A 7,525-nucleotide genomic window follows, 5' to 3' on the forward strand; every position below is an offset into this window, starting at 1 on the left:
CACGGTGCTAGTATCTCAATCTGATTGGATCGCCGCTTAATGCCTAGTCTCCATCATCTCCTCCAATGCTTCCCCTTACGGCGATTCCACTGAGAGATCGGTGCATCAGTTCGCCAGGGCCCTTTCTTTCCGCCTAAGTCGGCACCCCTTAAGCCACAATTTGCTGATGCTGCCAACAACGGCCACCACCACAGCTGCCTCCATTTCAGTTACCACCGCTGCCCCAACTCCTCACCATCATCAAATGAGAACCGGAGGTAGCGGTGGTTCTTGGGTGGACGGCGGCGCTGGTGGTGGTGTTGTTGCTCAAGACTTGGACATGGAATTGGAGTTCAACTGGGAGGCGGTGGAATCATAATATCTCTACCTCAACCAAATCACTCCCTTCATAAGGTTCAGCCACCTCACCGCCAATGAAGCCATCTTAGAAGCTACAGAAGGCCAAGAATGCATCCACATCCTAGATTTCGACACCATGCAAGGATTACAATGGCCTCCATTAATGCAGGCAATCGTCGAGAGGCACCACTGTTCTTTTTCTTCTACTTCGACTTCTTTGAGGGAGGAGGAGCCATCGTCAAATCCCAGCACCTTGGAGCCCACAGCAGATACTCCCTGAGCAATACAAGGCAGAGTAAGCACTCTAGATTCAGTTGTAAATAAGAAAAACAAAGAAGGAAAAAAAGGGGGGGGGGTCATGTGCACAAGAGAAAAACTAAGCATGTGTGGAAAAAGTTTGAATTTGTTAAAGTCCAATGATATCCATCTCTTAATGTGGGCACAACTAGCCAGGTTGGTATAACTTCCTAACTCCATTTGGTAAATAATGTAGGATCCAAGATGACTCATACAGGTAAATCACAATGAAGTGACATGGTTGTGTAATAGAGATTTTATATCTCTAGTTTTCCATGCTAATGCAACAAGTAGGATGGACCATCTTGTTGGCAGTTGCTATTTATACATACCCAAATGAAAGTTTTGTAATACATATAAATTTAGAAGCTACTGAAACAAAAGACAACTGATCAAGAATTCTGGGCCACTTGCAGATTGGTAATCATGACTTCATATATTAAACCTAAATAGGGAAGAATTTTTTTAGGGGAAAAATAATATCAACCACCCAAAATGTCTATACTGGATACGTACATATGATAGCATCAGCTAAAAGGCTCCATTCCTTTTTCATTATTTTTTTATGGACTAGCATTGACCCTTTTATAATGTCAAAATTGTGACCTAGTGGTCACGAGTTCAAGTTGGGAAACAGCCTCTCCGTGAAGCTGAGGGTAAGGCTGTGTACATTATGACCCTCCCCAAACTCCGCAGTGGTGGGAGCCTCATGCACTAGGTCTGCCCTCTATAACTTTTTTAAGAGTCAACCTGTACAAGACTAACACATCATACCATGTGAATAGATGCACTCAAGAAAGAACTAGGACCAGGATCCATACCTGAATCATTCCCTTGCCTGTGATGCTATCACCCATATCTAGGCTTAATTCTCCCTTGGCTAACATTTGACCACACCATGCATTACGACCTTTCATCACGTTTACATAAGTGTCAGCAAGCAAAGGACCTGCAAGCTTCTCAGGCTCTTCCGCTAACAAATGAGTAATGAATATCATCTCTGACGTACAATGTGCAAAATATACTGATTTGCTGGTAGCACTCTCATTGGCTAGAGCAGCAACCATTCTTGTTCAACCAACTCAAGAAGGTGATCCTATAAAGTTAATTCTGAAACATATAATTGTTCTTAATGATTCTAGAAATAACAAACCCATTTTTCTATTGACGGATAGGAACAGGAACCATGTTTGATCCACAAGGTTTTGGTTCATTATTTAGATAAGTCCCGTCAAGAATAATTAGAGACTGAAACCTTACCAGTTCCAATAGCGTCTACATGAAATGAGGTTGCCTCAGAAACTTAGCCAGTGGTTTCCTCCACTTTTCAGATCCACATATTCGACCATTAGCATATTCCTTCTTGTAGATCTCTGATGCAATATTTGGTCCTCCAAGGTAAAGTGTATTCTCCATGGGCACTCCAGCTGCAGGGCACACATTTGTTCTTCAGTTAGAAGGAAATTGAAGTTACATCTAAGTTAAGTGCTTAATGTGTCAAGATGTAGATTAGATAATACTAGTCACATTTTTCTAGATATGGAATCATAAATCTCTACTACTATAAGCCTATGAAATCAGGTTAAGAGGAAATAAATTAACAGAACTATTGATTATTATCATTACTTCAATGAATCTTACTGCATTCTCACACCTGGGGTACCCCATGGCCTATGACCACCATAGCATTTCTGTGATTAGAATTGGAGAAGCATAAGCTCACTTATATCGACTTTGCATGCAGTGAGTAGGAAGCCTCCGAAGAGAGCGCCAATTCCATTTGTCCGATGTTGAATGGAAGAAGTCTCTAATATTACCAATTCCATTTGTCCAAGAGAGGACTGAGATTTCATTAACTCACCTCTCAATCAAAGAAATGCCTCCGAAGAGAGCGCCATGGAATCATTTTTATCAATTCTGATTCAAAGCTTTCTTTTTTCTTTTTTTTGGGGGCCAGTGTGTCTTCTAATTTATAATAAGATAGACGCAGATATAGCAGTCTTCAGGCTCAGATTATCACTAGACTTACTGATCTCTTCAAACAGCTGATGGGTTTCAGTTGATGGCAACCCATTTATCACAATATCAGCATCCCACACAGCCTCCTGTAAGTTGGTCACAACTTTCAAAGGACACAGAGGTGTCTCAATCATGTTCAAGCAGAACCCATCTCTCAAAATCTCATCTGCATACAATGTTCGATCACCTAATCTTGCTTCAACATATTTTAAGTATCCACAACGCCTGATCAGACGCCTTAGTACATCCTCCCTTGAATTTATCACTTCAAAGAGGTGTTCTGCAGTGGCTCTATCAACTGACCTGCCAGGCCTTCTCCATATTCTGATTTGAACCTTCTCTCTAAGATGACCATAACTGTCTTGAAGCAAGGCTGCAAATACACTACCCCAAGCACCTGCTCCAACGCCCACAATCTTTAGCAGGTCACCTTCAGCTTTGCCCAAAAGGCGACGAAGCTCATTAAGCTTCTCTTCCACACCGTTAGAGTTCTGAACAGACCCATTTGAATATAATTTAATTGCTACTGAATCAACACTTGCAACCATCTTCTATAGCAAAACCAAACCCCAAATATCAGAAATGAACTATGGATTGTAATCTTCTAAAGAATAAAAAAGATAGATTTCGTTGAGGGTTCCCTTTAGGCTCTATCAAACTTTCAGCACTGTTGATTCCAGCTAAGAAATCCGTTAAAAAAAGAGTTTTTTTTTTTCCTCCAGATTTTGGTACCACCAAGTCTAAAATTTATATGGGTTTTTACCTCCCAGCCAACCCCAAGTGCTCAAATCTTTCGAGTATCATCAAAAACAGTGAAAGATCATCTTTTTATTGATGGGTATTTCACCAAAACTAGAGCTACTTGCTTCACCAATCACCGATCCTCTTCTCCCTCAAAAGAAATTAAGAACAACGATTTCAAAGGTTCCTCCAAAATGACTACTCTGTTTTCAGTTCTGATCATCTACCCAACCAAAACTAAACAACGACGGGAGGAAAACAATGAAGCATCATCAATGATCAAAAACGTAGAGGTTTTTGATCCGATTCGGAGTTTAACATCTTCTTCATCTCCATCCTTTCTCTCTTCTGTTCCTCTTCTGTTCCGACGAAAACCCTCACATCTAGAGTTTCACTGTTGCACAACCGAACATCATGAATTAAATAAAATCAACTCACTTAAAAAACCGATTACAAACAGAAGCCCAAATCAGGGAGACCCAAAAGCCTGAACAGTTGAAAAACCCTAAATTTGTTCTACTGAAATGGCTAGAACAGGAGCTGGATCTCCACTGGAAAAAAGAAAAAAAATGAAAAGTCATAACATAAAATTAAACTAGTATAGAAACAAAGGTATAATCAGAGTGGAATTGAGACCCGCTGACGAGGAGGTGAGAGCTTGGATCGCCTGTTGAGAGGTCCGTGCTCTACATCCAAGGGGTCTTCAATCTCCAATTTCGCCGGCAACTTATTCCGACACGCTATCTCTGATTCCGGTCGGAGATTACCCGTATTCATCAACTGAACCATCAAACTTCAAACCAACACCAAAGATACACTAAACTCGAATCAGAGAAGCAACACAAGATGGAAATGAAACCTTCGATACAAATTATGCTTCGATTTATAATAATAATATCTATTCAGGTATGCTTCAATTTACATTATCCGGCTACTAGATCATCAACCCGGTGAGCGACGGTTGTGTACACTGCTTTCCGGTGGCCGTGGAAGCTATAGATTCTCGGGGAATTTACCCTCGGAAATCACAGAAATCGTTGCACCGTTCGATTAATAAAAATCCATGTGTCGACCATCGGTAATGTCGCTGGACATTCGTTGCAGCGTCAGTCGTTGGAGACGAGGGATCCGTAGTTTTACTCATCTAAGCTGTTCTTTACCATTAAAAAAAAAAAAAAAAAAAAAATCTAGGCTGTATATATGGACCCACAAGATCAGACCAACCAAGGATTTTTTTTTTAGAAAAATGATTACCCAATTTTGGGTTTCACTTTACTAAATTATCCAACTTGTGTTTTAGTTAACAACAGTCTCCAAAATCAAGTTTGGATTTACAAATATATCCAAAACAGTGATTCTCCCTCAACTATTTTTTTTTTTTTTTTTTTTTTTTTTTTTTTTACCCCTGACTTCTTGCACCCTACCTTCTCCAATGTCCAATCACCTTCTCTGCAACTCTCACCCTACCTTCTCCTATCACAATGTTTACTCCGATCGGACAACAATAAAACGGGAACTAACAATTTTCCCTTCTCCTATCACAATGTTTACTCCCATCGGACAACAATAAAGCGGGAACTCACAAATTTCTATTTTTTTTTTTATCAAATCCACCGGTTTCCCAAGAAATTCCTCCCACGAACAACTTTTTTGATCAAATCCATGACGAATCAAGTCAACAAACCAAAACCCTAACACCCTTTTTCTTTTTTGATAGGCTTTTGGTGGCTTGCAGGTTTCTCCCTCTTAACACCTCTTAACAAAACCTTATGCTTAGTGTCTGTAGTAGTAGTAGAAGCTGCAACTTTGGCCTTTGTAACAGAGCAAGTTCTTTCATATTTGCTTAATTGAGATTCTTTAACATTCTGCAAAGCTATATATGCATGATTAGTGACTATTAGTTGAATATATAAATTTCCCTTATACCCATTGTTTCTGATTGATCCATTAATGAGTGCAGATCCCCTTACTCTGTTTTTCCCGTTCGGTTTCATGTGCTTTGCAGATCTCTTGCTCCACAACCCTTTCAAGTTTCACCCATCTTCTTCTCTTTCAATGGAAGAAAATGAAAACCCTAATACCCACAAAAGCAGAAACCTCAAGAAACCCACTTTGTTGGGGTGTAAGGTGACTCGTCAACGATCGCTAAGAGACGACGGGTCGTGCCGACACCTACCAAGGCGAACACACTTTGAGAGGGAAGCGAGTTCCGCCTTACTGCGGTGGACTTGCCGATCAATTTTGAAAGCCCTTAACAGGGGCCTTAGCTAATTAAAAAATAAAAAAAAAATTGTTCACTCTGATCACAAGGCCACAATCACACCGAACACTGGCAACCATCCCCTACCAGCAGCGACGATCACGAAGGGAGGGCAAAAACGACGGTGACATATGGCGGAGGGCAGGGGAGGGTGAGGGTTGTAGGGAAGGTGATCGGAGTGCAAGAAGTCAGGGGTAAAATGGTAAAAAAAAAACATAATCGATGGAGAATCACTGTGTATTTTTATAAACCCAAACTTGATTTTGGAGATTGTTGTTAACTAAAACACAAGTTCGGTAATTTAGTAAAGTGAAACCCAAAAGTGGCTAATCAGGTAATTTTCCCATTTTTTTTCGACCAGAAAATTAACTTGATTGGATCGGCAGGGTGCTGATAGCCAATGAGTCATCTTGGGAAAAAAATCGTCTGCAATTCCGATCTCGTACAATTCCGTGCAATACCATCTTCAGAGGGTGACACGTGTATTGATACCAATACAATGGCCCAGATCTGATTTAAATGCCTCTTCACTGATTTAATGTTTTATTAGTTGTATCAGATTTGGACCATTGTATTGGTATCAATACACGTGTCACCGCCTGAAGGTGGTATTGCACGGAATTGTATGATATCGGAATTGCAGACGATTTCAACCTGTCATCTTGCTGCAGTATCAGATACCATTCTCGATTGAGAATTGCCTTTTTTGTGTCAAATCTGGTTAAGTTAGCTTTGGATTAGCAAAAGGGTAGCAATCAATTCTAGATAGTTAAAATGAGAATGGCTAAAATTAAAAAAATTGTTCAGTAGTATAATCAATGATGTAGTGTTTAAATTGATCAGAATTTGAACGGGACGATTAAAAATAAAAAATAGATTTTAAAGGTCTAGATTTTTCAAATCTAGACCAAAACAACAACTACTAATTAACCTTATTTCAATTCTATGGAGTCGGCTACATGGATCCGATCAAAAGTAGTAGGAAAAAAAAATGATAAAATCGATGAAAAATGACCTAAGTGGGATCGGCTAAATAGATTCAAGTCCTCCAAGATCTATTCGAGGTCATACTTGGGAAAAGACCTAAGCGACCCATGTCTTTTCTCACTACTTCTTCTATAGTCATTTAGGCATGCGTTTAGTTTTTTTAGCTCATTCAATCCAAAGCAGATCACTCCTTATTGGCAGATCTTTAGACCTTCGTTGAATATGGTCATACCACCTCAAACAACTTTCTCGAAGCTTATCACGAATCAAGACAACTCCCAAATCAGAACTAATATGGTCAATCACAATTTTATCATTTTTAGTTTTGCCACACATTTATCTCAACATCCTCATCTCTGCTACACATAGCTTGTCAATATCACATTTCTTAATTATCAAGCATAATTTTGTCCCATATATCATAATAGGCCTATAAAATTTTCTTTTAAGCTTTAAAGAAATACGTCAATCACACAACATCCCGAACACATTTTTCTAATTCATTCCTCACACTTTAATATTATGGGAAATATTACCCTCTATATCATATTCTTTATTTATGATTGACCCCAGATACTTAAAATGATCACTTTGCGGTATTTCTCTCTCCGCAATTGTCATCATTTCATTATCCATCGTAGTGTGACTAAAATTACACATCATATACTCTGTCTTTGTTCTATTTCATTTAAAACCCCTTGATTCCAAGGTTGTTATAGCTCTAGCGTAGTGTTAATCATAACTTTTATCTCATCCATCAAAACAACATCATCAGCAAAGAGCATACACCACAGAACCTTGTCTTGAATGTTCTTGGTTAAATCATCCATTCATCCATGATAAATACAAACAAATAAGGGCCCAACATAGATCTTTAATTTT

The 7,525-nt window shown here is 39.3% G+C and overlaps 1 pseudogene; it reads right to left on the reverse strand.

Annotated features, from left to right (window-relative positions):
* Positions 1–257: 257 nt before the first annotated feature.
* Positions 258–3,636, reverse strand: LOC122061224 (annotated as a pseudogene).
* Positions 3,637–7,525: the final 3,889 nt, after the last annotated feature.

Source organism: Macadamia integrifolia, chromosome 14 (assembly GCF_013358625.1).
Source record: "Macadamia integrifolia cultivar HAES 741 chromosome 14, SCU_Mint_v3, whole genome shotgun sequence".
NCBI lineage: Eukaryota > Viridiplantae > Streptophyta > Magnoliopsida > Proteales > Proteaceae > Macadamia > Macadamia integrifolia.